Here is a 16,348-nt window from a genome sequence, read left to right on the forward strand (position 1 = left end):
CATCTCTTCTGATTGATTTTAGTTTGAAGTCAATTTTGTTAGATATTAGAATGGCCACACCCGCTTGTTTCTTAGGTCCATTTGCTTGGAAAACCTTTTCCCAACCCTTTACTCTGAGTAGGTGTCTGTCTTTGTGGTTGAGGTGTGTTTCTTGTAGACAGCCAAATGTTGGATCCTGTTTTCGTATCCAATCTCTAAGTCTGTGCCTCTTTATAGGTGAGTTGAGACCATTGATATTAAGTGATATTAATGACCAGTGATCGATGACTCCGGTCATTTTTTTGGGTAGTAGCATGTATGTGTTTTCCTTCTTTGAGTTGTGCTTGTGAAGGGTCGCTAGATGTCTGAGTTAATGTAGGCAGTGTTGGGAATGTTGGATTCCTTGGGTTGTGATTTTCCTTCTAGTATTCTCTGTAAGGCTGGATTAGTAGCTACGTATTGTTTAAATTTGTTTTTATCCTGGAATATTTTGTTTTCTCCGTTGATAGTGAACAATAGCTTGGCTGGGTAAAGTAGTCTGGGTTTGCATCCATTGTCTCTTAGTTTCTGCAGTACCTCTATCCAGGACCTTCTGGCTTTCATGGTTTCCATAGAGAAGTCTGGTGTAAGTCTGATAGGTTTACCTTTATAAGTTACTTGACCTTTTTCCTTTGCAGCTTTCAATATCCTTTCTTTAGTCTGAATGCTTTGTGTTTTGATTATTATATGACAAGGGGATGTTTTTTTCTGATCCAGTCTATTCGGTGTTCTGTATGCTTCTTGAACCTTCATAAGAATATCGTTCTTTAGGATGGGAAAGTTTCTTCTATAATTTTGTTGAGTATATTTTCTGGACCTTTGAAATGCAATTCTTCTCCTTCTTCTACTCCTATTATTCTTAGATTTGGTTTTTTTATTGTGTCCCACAGTTCCTGAATGTTTTGTGATGAGAATTTGTTGGATTTGCTGTTTTCTTTGGACAGAGTGTTTAATTTCTCTATGGTGTCCTCAGAGTCTGAGATTCTTTCTTCTATCTCTTGTATTCTATTGGTTAAGCTTGTTTCTGAAGTCTCTGTTCGTTTACCCAGATTTTCCATAGCCAGCCGGCCCTCGGTTTGTGATTTCTTCATTGACTCCATTTCAGTTTTCAAATCTTGAACTGTTTCTATTATCTGTTTGATTGTTTTTTCTTGGTTTCCCAGAATTTCATTTACAGATTTACTCATTTCTTCAAACTTTTTGGTATATTTCTCTTCCATTTCTTTACTCATTTCCTCAAATTTTTTTGTTATACTTATCTTCCATTTCTTTACGGCAGATTTTCACCTCCTGTTTAAGTTCCTCTATTATTTTCATAAAGAAGCGCTTAGAGTCAATTTCTTCTATTTCTTCTGGCGTAGGGTGTTCAATTCTTCTAGTTTCGAGCTCCCTGGATTCTGGCGATGTCATGTTGCCTTTCAGGTTGTTGGAAGAATTCTTGCATTGGCGCCTGCCCATCTCTTCCACTCTGGATGAAACTCCTCAGCACTTTCTGGGTAGAACTCCTCAGCACTCTCTGGGTAGGACTTCACAGCACTCTCTGGATAGAGCTCCTCAGCCCTCTCTGGGAAGAACTGCTCAGCAGGGCAACAGGGCTAGCTGGTCTTCCCAGGACTCAGGAGACAAAGGGCCCGCAGCAGTGGGGGGAGGGGAGGGGTCCCTTGGAACACCTAAGACCCTGCCGCAGAAGCTGAGGGGGGAAGGGCTGTGCTCCCTTCCCGGACAGGCAGGCAGGCTGCCCAGGCTAGCACCCACTCACCTCTCTGGGAAGAACTGCTCAGCAGGGCAACAGGGCTAGCTGGTCTTCCCAGGACTCAGGAGACAAAGGGCCCGCAGCCAGTGGCACCACTTTCAATGGGCTCAGACTTCTCATACCAACCCCTAATCGAGAAAATGCCCTACAGATTTGCCTGGAGGCAATCTAATGGAGTCATTTTCTCAGTTGAGATTTCTCTTCCAAGATGAATCTAGCTCATATTAAACTGACAAAAAACTAACCAAGATAGCTGGTAAAATTTTTCTTAGAATCACCTTTCACGTATTTTTATAGATCTATACGGAAAGTTATTTGTATTTGTAGAGTGTATATATATATATATATGTATGTGTACATACATACATTATATATGGAAAGGAACAATGTTCAAAATTAATGCTCCATCATTACCATTTTAATGTACATACTCTAGTGTTTTTGGAAGTGTGTATATATATATTTAACCAAAATATATATGCTATATGCATATACATATATATATATATATATTGCAAAAATAGAGTATATATATTAAATGGCAATGATGGCACATTAATCTTGAATGCTTTTCCTTTTTTGTAGTTGTTACTTACACAGTGTCTCAAAACCAGCATTTTTTTAGTGTATTTGAATATGTACGTGTATGTGTGTTATGCACAAGTGTGAGTGAAGGTTCAAGGTTTGCTAGGTTTCTTTTCTCAATTTTTCTCCATCTTTATCTTTTTAGACATGGTCTTCCTTGAACCAAAACCTCAATTTAGACAGTCTGACTAACCAGTGGGCTTTAGGGATCCACTTGTCTCTGTTCTCTGCCAAACCTGAAGCTATAGACATGCTAATACACCTGATCTAAACTGAGATCTCTTACTTGTACAGCAGGCAGTGCTTCAATGATCCATACCCCTAGCCCATCAGACATTAATTTTAACGTAAAAGTGTTAATAAAACTAAATATTTTATGTTAAACTTACTTTTACGGGTATGAATGAAGCTTGACAATAGAAGTTCCACTCTGACTGTCCTGAGTATAGGAATGTAATGATGTGATGACGACTTCATCAGCTCACTCTTGGTTCTTAACCACAATACCCATTTTTGTATTGTCCATTCTTTATCTTGAGATAGCAATCCTGCTTTCTGAAAAACTTAATCTGAATCCTGGAAACCTTTTCCCTCAGTTGATCTGACTGTATCTGTCCACAGACATATGTAATTTTGTTCAGCTTTCCCCTTAAGTGAGTACTGAAGATATATTAAAAATAAGGCACATATATACACATTACATCAGTGGGAAACACAATTGGAGAATGGAACTAACTCGGCAGCTCTTTTCTTTTTCCTTCTTCCTAGAAGTAATCTCAGGCTATTGAGCTCTTTATTCTTTTCATATCACATATCCACTTGGCCAATAACACAGATTATCTGCAGTTAGAGGTCCAGCAATTTTCATCGTATTATTTCTCAAGTCTTACCAATTAATGTAGTTTTTAACCTTACACTGTTTCTGGTGGATTCTGCCATATTTTTCACACATTCCTACAAGGTGTCCCTATTTATTTAGTTAGTTAGTTATTGTTTTTTTGTTTTGTTTTGTTTGAGATGGGGTTTCTCTGTGTAACAATCCTAGCTGTCCTGGAACTATCTCTGTAGACCAGACTGACTTCAAACTCACAGAGATCTGCCTACATCTGCCTCCCAAATGTTGGGACTAAAGGCCTGTGCCACCACTGCCCAGTGTGCTCTGTTTTACAAACTGCATTGTATCACCATTCCTCATTCTTCTTCTCCTCCTCCTCCTCCTCCCTCAACCCACTGTACAATTCTAGTCTGTTTTACCTATGCCTTTGTATCTATCCCTTCAGAACATGTATTTCTCTGGTACACGTTTCACATATAGCATAGAATGCTATGTTTTCCATTTGAAAGCCACAGTCACATTGTTGAGGCCTATTCCATCATGCTAGCTAGAGTCTGCCTACATTTTTGCCAATCAGTGCTTTCATTGTCTACACCCAGTAGGTAATTAGTTTAGTAAGTATTTGTGTTAAGTACATATGATACAATTTTTTTTTAGCTTTTATGGAGATAGAGCTGACTTTTTTTCCACCTGGGTGAAAATTTGACTTTGAGACCTTCCTTTTAAGGAACCAAGAAAGGGAAACTGAGGTTAAATGCCCTGACTGTCCTTGATTCAGAAGTTTTACCCAGGTTGGTCATATAAAAAGAACATGGTTTTAGTGGACTTTGAACTTTGGAAATGAAATTCCTTTTTTAAATCAAAATATTTTATTTTTGCTGTGATTTTTAGATTAATATCAATTTATCATATCTATTTTGCATAATATAATTAATTCTCTTTAAAAAATTGTGGTCACTAAATGCTGCAATCTTAAAGATGTCAGTTCATGAGTTCCATTCATTTAATCAACATGTATTTATTGAGAATTTACTGTTTTGAGTAGTAGAATATATGGTGTGGAAGAATTGCCTGTATTCCGTCAATCACATTTTAAATAAACACTGATTGGCCAGGCAGGAAGTATAGGTGGGTCAACAAGACAGGAAGTAGAGGTGGGGCGATGAGTACAGGAGTATTCTAGAAAACAGGAAGCTCCCTCCACAGTCCAGCCCAGACCACCAAAGAAGCAACATGTGAGCTGCCCAGCTAGAAAAGGTACTAAGCCATTTGGCTAGCATAGATAAGAACAATGGGTTAATATAAGTGATAAGAGGTAATAAGAAGCCTGAGCTAATGCGCCAATCAGTTTACAATCTTATGGAGTCTTCTGTGTGATTTTCTTTGGGGCTTGCTGGTTGTGGGGTACCAGGCTGGACAGAAACCCCAACAAGTCAGCCCCTTCATGTTACAAATATAGACTATTATCTAAAAGCTATATAATAGAATTAGACTTGATGTCTATTAATGAATAAGAAAAATAGATATTTATCACCTTATATAACTTATGTACACATAAATACCATGAAGACTGAAATCATATCATTTGTAGGAGGATGCATGGAATTGGAAATCATTGCATTAAAAATAAACTAGGCTGAGAAAGACAAATTTCTTATGTTTCTTCTCATATGGAATTTATACTTCAACAAAAAGAATAAGACTTAAAATCAAAAGGATGCTGTTTAGGGCCAGCAAGAGGGTTTGTGGTGAACAGACTAAGATAATGGGCTGAAGGTATGAAAAAAAAATCAAATCCAAGTACATGACATACATGCATTAGAAGATTAAAAGAGCCATCATTCTATACATTGAATGTGTGCTAATAAGTGAAAGGATAAACAATTAAGAAAATGACTGATTCTCATTCTTTAACAAATGTGGAAAGCAGAGAACATCAAATAAATTTGTCCCTAGTAAAAGTTCAAACTTAAATGTACCAACAGGATGAGAAACACACTGAACATGTCTATACTCATCATTTTAGGAGGCATCTTCAAAAGAAGAGGATATTTGCACAGAGGGAAGATGCTGTTAGGTAGATTAGACAGGGTGACTATGGATAAAGGAGAGAGAAACATTGGGATAACCAAACCTGTGAACCCTAGGCTTTAAACATTTAGCCTCTAGAGCTATTAGAAAGTATATATTTGTTGTTCAAACCTCTGGTGCTTTGTGAACAACATACCTAAACCAACCAATGAAGTAACCAAAAGTAACACCTCTCTTAGTTAATGTTGAGATAAATTTAGATAACACCTGAAATTTCTAAATATCTTGGCAATATATCCTTATTCTTTTTTATGTTTTAGAGGCCAGGAAGTCTAAAAACTGGATGCACACAAGTTTGGTGTCTGGTGAGGGCCTGACCTTCAATGATGGCAAGTTGGGTGCTGAATTCTCTGGAAGGGAGATCTGCTTCCAATCTCATGGCAGAAGAACAAGAACCCATTCTAATCCCAGAATTCCCGCTGTTCTGAAATACTCTCATTTGACATCATCTTCCAGCACTTCAGCTTTAATGGTTAAGTTTCTAACTCTCGGATTTGGGAATGGAGGCATTCAAACTGTCGCATAATTGTAAAACAGTGCTAGCAGAAAACATATGCAGCATTGACCACATCTTCTTGACGTCCTGAGCATCTATTTGCACAGACTTACATGACCTTTACTGCCCCTCGAACAGAAGGACTAAATGAGGTAGCATGGACAAATGTGTGGGAAGCTGCCTGCATGAAGTCAGTGCTCATCCAGACCTGCTGTGCTGATATGTACCTTTAGATATAGATACTGAAGGGGATGAAGTAGAAGGATCACTATGCTGTCCAGAATGGACCAAAAAGTTAAATCCTGCCTCTGAGAGAGGAGGGAGGGGGGAGGAAGGGAGGTAGGGAGAGAGGGGGGGTCTATCACAGATCCCTTGGTACTGAGTACCTGTATGGCTAAGTTTTGATGTAGATGATAGGGGTAAAAAGAAAGGGGCAGGATTCATGTGACCAGGATGTAAAGCACTATTGTTGGGCCTCTGTAGTTCCATATATTTAACTCCAGTTGGCACTTGGTCACCTGTGCTGCCCTTGTCGTTAACAGCAGGATTCTGCTTGCACGTTCATTGTGTTTTTCATGCGTGCACAGAACAGAGCAAAGATGATCTCATGCTCAGCCTTGAGTTCCATTTCACTGTAAATGTATAGTCACAGCTACTTCTTCAAAGTGAAAAGATTAAGTTGACCTATTGTATTGCTTTTATGTATTTGTTCTGAAAATATCTGTTGAATACACAAAACAGGTTTCATGCACTTTGCTGAAATAATGGGTCCTGTATTGCTTTTTCTCCTAGATAAAGAAAGAAGTAGTAGAAAGATTTTTAAGTATTCACTTAATGTTTATATTGTCCAGGATTATAGAACCCCACTGAAACATCATGAATATAAATTATTATTACTCATATCTCACAAGTAATAGTATGTGGGTATGAGGAAGCTACAAAACTTTCAGACTTTGAAGTAGCACAGCCTTTCTTGGATGTGTTTATTAATAATTGATAATGTTCCCCTACTTCTTCCTTGGCCGAACACAAAACATGAGTAATTTTTATAAAGTACAATGGAGGAGAATAGCAAAATTTACTTATAGTCCGATCCAGTTGTCCTGGGGTTTTAGCTGCATTCTATTTAGTGGTTTAACTTAAACCCACTTTTTGGTTCATCAGGACAAAATATACATATGCTTCTTCTTTGAGAAAATGTAGCACACTTCTTCCATTATCATTTTTGTTGCTATTGTTATTATTCTGCTTTTTTGATGCTGGGAGTCAAATTTGGAGTCTTCTTCATTTAAGGCAAACATTCTAGCACTTAGCTACAGTCTCATACCACTTCCTGGTACTTCTGCTCATAGAGACGTTAGTAGTAGAACCACAGCATCTTGAGGACTTACATCAGTAAACTATGACTGTGATTGTAGAGTCCAAGAACATCAGACTAGACCATACAAGATCCATTGTTCTCTCTCTCTCCTGTAAATACAATGCCAAATTGTCAGAACTGACTCTATACTTATGAACAGAGTTGGTTCTGCCATTCATTCACATCATTCTTGCTGATTGTCAATTCTGTACAGGCATGTGACAAAGTTCTAGCCAACCAGTTCTCAGAAGAAGTTGTCAAGGATTTTAAAGATTTTTCCATCATGATAAAGGAGAGCAACATAAAAAGCTGTCTTTGTGTTTGTTACTAGAGGAACAGGAGAGAAGCCTGATGTTCCTGCAGACCTGTGTTCATCAAATTGGCACTGTGATAGTATATGCAGTAGAGGGGCTAAAGTAGTCAAAGTCACTCCTAACATGGGTGGCGTCTTGAACTGCTCTACCTGTCCTAGTTTCATATCCCTTTGTTTGATTAAATATCCAGGAAATAATTTACATAGGAGAGGAAAGGGCTTTCTTTACTTATAATTTCAAGTCACAGTTCATTTCAGGGAAGTCAAGGCAGGAGCTTAAGCAGTCAAGAGCAACAAGGTATTAAATGTAACCTTGCATGCTCTCATCTAGGGGACTTCTGTTTTACATAGTTTGGGAAGCCCTAACTAGGGAATAGTGTTCCCACAATGTGAATTGTGTTCTCTTATATCGAATAAAAAATTAAGAAATATCTCAAAGTACTTGCCCAGAGTCCAAGGTGGTCGAGATAATTATGTCTTAAAACTCTCTTCCTACATACTTCTAAGTTTTTTCACGTTAAAAATTAACCTGAATAATTCACTCCTTGTCAACTGGACATAAAAACACAGTCCAATTTTAAAAATTTTAAAGTTTTCACATTCTAAAGAATATTTATAAGTCCAAAGTCACTTTAAAAGTAAAATTCACTTAATGGTAAACATCTATAAAAACAACAACAACGAAAACTAATTCTATGCCTTCCTATTCCAAAAAGAAGAAACAGGATACAAAACAATTACACAAATTACCCAATGATGTAAATTCAGACCATGTAGTTCGTTGCCTAATATCTAGTACTCAATCATAATTTAATAGTCTGGACCCTAAAAGACTTGGGTACCCCAGTTCTTCAGCTCCAGTCCATAGAGCAACCAACTTCCCTCATAGGCCAGTTTCTTTCTACCTCCATAGCTCTCTCTTTTCTGGACATTCAATTGTCTGTAATCTCCCTTATCTTAGAGCCTCCATTACAATTCGCCAATGGCCCCTCACAGCTCTCTATGAACTCCAACCCTGCTATCTGGGGCAGCTGTTTTTAGCTGGTCTTCCTGACACGTTTGAACTTGCAAAACCAAATTCAATACAACAACCCCATCTCTTCAGGACCAGTTTCTGTCCAGGTTTCATTTCTGTTGCTGTAACATATCTTGATTAAAAAACAACATAGTGAATGAACAGATTTATTTTGCTTGCAATTCCAAGTTATGTACTTTATTTTGGGCAAAGCAAAGTAAAAACTCAAGCAGCTAGCCACTTCACATCCACAGTCAGAGGAAAGAGAGAATAAATGTGTCCTTGCATTGCATTCTTGCGTACTTTCTTCTGACTTTCTCTTGTCTTGTGTATTCCAGAGTCCTCAAGCCTATGGAATGGTGCTGTCCAAAACGGTCTCTTTGTATGTCAATTAGCAAACAAGATTTGTACATCAATTAGCAAGTAAGACAACCCCACAGATGTTATGGTAAGTCCAACTGACCTTGATAATACATCATTAAGATTTTTTCCCAGCTGATTCAAGGTGATATCAAGTTGACTGTTAAACCAGCATATTATCCAATGTCAGCAATTTGGAATTTAAATTTTTAATTATTTGAAATTCTTTGTACACCTACTGTAAAAACAAGTAGAGTCATGTATATGTATTGTCTGCTAAACATATCTGGACTATTTAGTAGGCTTCTCTTCTATGGTTGCTGAGATAAAACCTCTTTCTTTCTGACCCTTTATAATAACTTTTTATTAGTTAAACAAAATACCTAAGACTAGATGAGTATGAAGATATATCTGAAGTTTGGCAAGTTAATAGTATAAGATTAGGTGAGCCCATTGGTTTATCCTCTAGTGAGGATCTTAGGAGAAACATGACTTTATATCATAGCAGAAGTTTGTATGTGGACATAAGCAGTCACAGATCCATTGCTTTCATAATAGCCCTCTCATAAGGATTACCATGGAAGTCACACAACAATAAACTTTATTTATTTCTAGGTCAGTTTCATCACATGGACCGCTAAGGGAAATCTAAACCACAGTACCACAGATGACTTTAAGATTGTGGTTTGGTTTTCAGATCATTTCCAAGACATTATTTCGTTTTCATTAAAGGCAATTCAGAATAATGTAGATTAAGTTTAATTCTACCTATGAAACACTAAAAACAACAAAATTATGATATAGTGACAGATACGTCTTCATTAGGATATTAAAAGCATGAATTAGTGGTGAATTCACCAGCACCACAGTAGAGCAGTGATAAAATTTTGAGTTCTGGTAGCTACCACTTTAAGAGGAACTGAGATTTTCTCTCTTGACCTGGCCATGTCTCCTTTTCAGTCGTTGGTAGTTTATGGATTTTATTGGACCTGAAATTAAAGCCTCTGGACAAAAGAGAATGAAGGGAATGTTCAGTTCTATTAGTTCTTCAAGGCTTCTGGATTAATCTGCCTCTCAGCAGTCCTTTGTCTTCTCTCGGGCAGCTCCAGGAGCTTCTCCTGACCTGACTTGCTGCCTGCCATCCTATGCTTCTTCAAGCTTGCTGACATTTCCTAAGTAAGTTCTCTTTGAGAGCTGAAAATAAATCACACAGAGACTAAACCACAAACACACATAACACACATAACATATACACACATCATACATACACATACATATACCACATACACACACCCTGTATACATACATCATATACACACAAACCTCACATGTACACACCCCACATATACACATATGTATCACATACACACAGACTGCACAAATACACACAGAAACTACACATACATAATACATACATACACACCACGTACTCACCACACAAAGTACATACACATATCACACACATACGCACAGGTAGGTCCTCTGTATTTCCAGCGTCTTTTTTTGTTCTAATCCTTTAAGTCTATCATTGTATCATGATGATATGATGGTTATTTAGGTTTTTGAGATGAAAATGTTGGAGACTGGTTTCTATTATTTATAAAAATTATAAACATTTGTAGGATTGAGAACACACTTGTCCCCCTTTAGTGTTTAGGTCTAGGAGTCAAACACAATTAAGATTGATTTTGGTTACTTTTTAGTAAAACCTAAGTGCTTTCTCTTGCCCACCTCCCTCATCTGATTTTGTTCTCCTTTTTCTTAACGCTACCTACCTAGTTTTGGGACCATATTAAACAGATAAACTGAGTGCTGAACTATTTAATTTGGAAACCTAGCCAAACCAAGTCCCAAATTCAAAGAAACATGCAGAGCTGTCAATGAGATGAATGTATAAAGGGCAATTTTACTTTCCTTATCTTTTATTCTTGTGGTTTTAGATGAAGTATCCTGATGATGAATACATTTTATAGTATGAACAGTAATAAATGCTTTGAAACACATTGAAGAAATGTCCCTCATTGGCTCAAGTATTTGAGGACTTGATAATCAGTGGTGGGAGGCGATAAAGTCTTAGTGGAGGAGGTACGTCACTGGAGATGTAGAGGCTTGAGGATTTATAGACTCACTGACTCCTAGTTCATTCTCTCTGCTTCATATTGAAAGGGGGGCAATATGATCTTTCAGCCTCCTGCTTCTGCTCCTGCTGCAATGCACCTCCCTGGCATGATGGACTTGTATTTTCCCAGAGCCTAGATCATAAATTAAAACAAACTGATCAAAAAATTGGTCATTTTATTTCTTTACAAGAAGAGAAGAATAACAGCTCAAGTACAGCCTGAACATGCACAACTGAGGTTGTGGAAACAGCTTCACTTATAACTCACAATCCATTTCCCAGTGTCCCTTCTTAAGGTGTGGAAGACAGTCAGAGGGTTTCATGGCATGCGCCGCATTACCAGGATGATGGCAGCACCTCAGTGGCCATGTGTCACAACTGATGAGGCTGGAGGTGCTCATGGCTTATTTTGAGCATGAAAACTGAGGCTTATATATAATAAAGGCTTAAGTGATTTTATTAATTTCTGTCAGTGGCAAGGACAAAATGAAACTTTATAGATGTGATGATGAAGCACAAAAGGGACACAAAGGGAGGGCCAGGATAGTACACTGCAGGCGGGTAGGACAGAGATAACATCAAGGTCTCCAATGGTACTATTGATGACCCCTGGTGTGGGAAGTCTTTCTGTATATGTATTGCTTTTATTGGTTAATGACTAAAGAAGCTGCTTTAGGCCAATGGCTTGACAGAATATAGCCAGGCTGGAAGAGATATACATAGAGAGAGTAGGTGGAGTCAGTAAGAAGCCATGCGGCTGCCAGAGGAGAAAGACTCGAGCTGCCACAAGCCTTGTGGTAAAACATAAAATAATAGAAATGGATTAATTTAAGATATGAGTTATCTGGATACACGTTTAAGCAATTGGCCAAACAGTATTGCAATAAATACAGATTTCTTTGTGATTATTTCAGGACTGAGCAACAGGGAATGAACTAACAGCCTTTCTACTACAAATTCGGCTCTGATCTGTAATAGGAGGCTGCTTGTTTGTTTCCCAATTGCCCTGACTTGAAATAATCACACAGAAACTATATTATTTAAATCACTCCTTGGCCAATCACTTAAGCATATTGCTAGATGGCTCTTATATCTTTGGTTAACTCATTTTAACTATTTTATATTTTACCACAAGAGTTGTGGCCTACCGGCAAGGTCCCCGGCTGGCGGCTCACATCTTTCCCGTCTGGCGCTTCATGGTGTCTCCTGACTCTGCTTTCTTTCTCCCAGCATTCAGTTTAGTTTTCCTGCCTAGCTCTACTCATCCTATCACAGGCCAAAGCAGTTTCTTTATTCATTAACCAATAAAAGCAGCACATATACAGAAGGACTTTCCACACCTGTCCCCTCCCCTGATGTTGCTTTAACTTAATCAGGTAGATACAAATTGTTACATTGTCCCATTTTAAAGTGAGTGGCCAGCTCAGAACAGTTACTTCCCCACAACATAAATAAAACACAGATATGCTGTGACTAAAGCATGTTTATTTCTAATGCTAACCTTCCTTAAGTCATTTCATCCAAGTGTTCCCAAGCAATTATATACCTAAGAAGGTTTCAACGTATTACAGCTCTGTTTGTATCTTATTTTCCCTCAATAAATGGTAGGTGACCCAAGATGACAGATTTAGGCTCATTACAGTTATGCCTTCCGTGTTCTTAAAAGTGTCGTAGGAAAGCCCAGGTGCTTAACAGTTGCTAATGGAAAGGCCCAAAGAAAGATTTACCTTTTTAAAAATTCAGGATCCTGCTTGCCAAATCTTTTCATTCAGACCCATAACATGAAGGGAGGATTTGAATGATATATACACAATTCATACTTTTTATAGTTCTGTAATGTGAACTGTAGCTTTTCCCATTTTAATCAGCTGTTTGCTGTCCAATAAATGTGGCCCCTGAACACTCAGGGTAATGTTTGCTGAGATTGACAGGGAGAAGTGCAAAATCTGATATGAGGTCTTCCCTATAATGATTCTCGTCTCCATTCCTCCCCTATTACTGTCAGCTCCAGGCAGGCTACAGAATCTGTAGCCTGCCTGTGGTGAAGCTGGAAAGGTTAAAGTCTGTTTCAGCAATGGGTTTTGTGCAAAGTTGCTGCTGGTCTGTGGATTACACCGTTCCCTGACCTTTCTGGAATGGAGCATTCTTCAGAGCTGTCATTACATCAGTGCCTGAGACCAGAAATATCATTAGGGGAGACGTCTTGGCTGAAGATCCACGCCAAGGTTAGGGGAGAGGGACAGGGCTGAGGAAGCATGACCAGTAATTCAGTAAGTGAAGCTACGGCCGGATGCTGCTAAGAAGACTGAGGGATGAAGTCAGGGTGCAGGGTTCCCATGACCCTCTTTACTTTGTACTGCAGTCATCTGCTCCTATGTCTGCAAAGGTGGGAAGGGGAAAACCTCTCATGCATCGATCTCTCACCACCCTGGAACATGCTAGAATTTCCATGAATTTTTGCTTTCTGTGAACTTTTCCTGAAATGAAGAGAATCAAAGGCGTTGAGATGGAAATGGTCTACAGAGCAACTCATGTGTCTTAGCTAAAAGATTTGTTTATGTTATCATGAACCTAACATTTTGAAGATAACCAGTTAGCAGGCGAGAGACTTAGGAAGGCAGGGGTAAAACTCCTGTCAAGGCTAATGAGCTGGATCTCAGGGAAGCCAATGGTGTACATCTACATTACAGTAGAATCTGGAGACAGAAAATGACATGCACCAGCTCAGGGGCAGAGAGGCAGAGAAAGAGATTGCTTTCTGACTTAATCTTTCCTTTTATTTCTCCTTTAGATAGGCTGGATTGCTACCTTATCTTTGAGAAAAAAATTTTTTTTGCTCAGTCTTCCACTTTAAATACCCGTCCAATCTCTTAGCTCCCTCACAGATGAGGGAATAACCAAATGTCTGAATGCTCCACAGCCTAGGCAAGTTGAGTCATAAGATTTAGCATGACAATAGAGACCTTGGAGGACAGAAAAGGTATACTTGACAGAAGACCAAAGAAGGTCAAGGTCTGGAGCTATTCTGCAAGATAAGCTGTTTGAGCCAACTCCATGTGAAGCCTTGCAAAGTCTGCATCATAGTTTGATTTTGATCTGAAACCCAGGAAGCTGACATACTTATTCCCCCTGTCTGTGCAGCACAGGAAGGAAAAATGGCTCCCCATCTTCCCTGTCTGTCCTTTCTCCTGTATTAAGAATTCCCACTGACCTTAGAGAAAGTGATTGCCAAAATCTTTTTGTACAAAAGGTTCATTTATGGTTGCTGCCACAGCTTTGCTTAAAAGACACTAGGATGTACTGTATCTGGCATCCCTACTATTTCCTTTCCATCCTGCTCTGGGCACACAGAACATTGCAGCTGAAACAGAGCTTCCAGGTTTGTGAGCCGTTTTGTTGCTGTTGTTTAGGGAGTAAAGCCGGTCTCTTTGCTGAATTGCTAACAGGACGGCAGACCTGCTCACGGGCACGCATGTGGCTAAGCAGTGGGAGCGGTAATTCCACTCCTGCTCTCCCAGTTCTCCTCCTTGAGCAGCAGGAGAGTCTCTTTGTCTCCTCACCTCAGCCTCACCATGTTGTCACAGGTCATCCAACAGAGCAAGGCGGGCACAGTGGCTCTCCGAGTACAAGGCCAGACAGCTCGACTGCTTTTTAGCGTTCCTGGAACCAACCATGTGACCTGGCGAAAAAATATAAATTTGAAAGCAGAAAGCCAGATCGTATGCCAGTGCAGTGGCTGGTGTTGGGAAAGTGACCCGACAAGGCTGCGCTTCGATTACTTGTGTCTTAAGGAGTTTAATGTTAACCTTACAACATGATGAGAGATTAGGAATACTGCATCCACAGTTATAGCATAATTATTTCAGGAAGGACCGGTTTTGTGATTGCGGTTGTTCTTTCCATTCACAGTATTATATGTGGCAGGCTAATTTTCTTACCTTGCTGAATTTTTTTTTTGCAAGTTTGCTCACAATCTAATTAGCCAATTTGAATTATTTTTATATCATAGGTGAAAATGTACCATTGTATCATCTCTGTTGTAAGTGCTGAGAATGTGACTATTCTATAATTTCTACACTATACCAGCACTCTGTACTTACCATTTGACAACTTGCAGATAAATAGGATGATAACATGCCTCATTCTGATTCATTTTATGATGACATACCTTCGGAATGCATGGGAAGAAAATATGACCAGTAAGGATAGCAATAATTTTTTGTAGCTTTGAACATACTACCACCATAAAATAACCAATAAAAAGAAGTTGCCTGGACTTGAGGGGAAGTATGTAGGAGTCACATCAAGCTCACTTAATATGATAGGATGGTTGTCTTCACTGGTAGCTCCAAAAAGGATCAGTGGAGGCTGGAAGTCAGAGCCACAGGTTGACAAGAAAAGAATGCAAAATTAGGATACATATGGGCTAAGGAGATGACTCAGTGATAACAGGTCGGGTATGAAAACATCAGTAACTATATTTAGATTCTCAGAATCCGCAAAAGCCCAGGTGTGGCAGCACACATCTGTCAGCACAGCGTTGGGGTACAGAGAAAGTATATACAAGGAGCTTGCTGAGCATCTAGCCATGCTAGCCCAATAATTAACTTTTAGGTTCAGTACCAGACCAAAAGGTATAACTGATGTCAGTATATGATCTTCATGCATACATCTATTGGTACATGTACCTCCATATACATGTACATATTTATGTACCAAATATAAACGTTAATATTGGACATAGTACCTTTGACTCATCCCTTTAATTATAATGTTTCTTACTATAAAATAGAAGCACATTGATGAGAATAAAAATAATAGCAGCCTCTTGGAAAAGTCTTGGAGTTTGTCATAAGATTTTTCCCTTCTCAAAATATCCTCAGACCCATAAAGAATTACCATCTTGGGCTATTGTGCAAAGTGAATTCTTAGTCCTTTGGTCTCTAGGAGTACACAAGCAATTCTCTCTGCTTGGATTTACTTGATTGTATGATCAAAATATTGTGCTGTCAGTCTATTTCGAATTTCTTCCCATAGAAGATGGTTCAGTTCCAAAGCAGAAGAATGTGAATGATTTTAAATGGCTTTGAGACCCCCCTGTCACTCACATCTCTAAGAATCACTATTACCACACAGAACGACAACAACAAAAATTGATGAAAGAACAGAAAGTATATTGTGAAAACATGGCAAGATTGTGAAGCCGTCAACCTGGAGACCCCTCCTTTGTGTTTGTGTATTGTGATATAGCTCTTGAGCTTTAAAGACTAACCAAGGCTTTGAAATGTGAAAATTTCAACTGAACAGTTGGAAATAGTGCTGGTTTCAGAACTGGATATTTGTTAATTTGAACACTGCTTCTACAGATTAGTAGAATGAACTAGACAGTCAGCCTTGTAGATT

This window comes from Myodes glareolus, chromosome 8 (genome assembly GCF_982192425.1).
Source record: "Myodes glareolus chromosome 8, mMyoGla1.1, whole genome shotgun sequence".
In the NCBI taxonomy this organism is placed as follows: Eukaryota; Metazoa; Chordata; class Mammalia; order Rodentia; family Cricetidae; genus Myodes; species Myodes glareolus.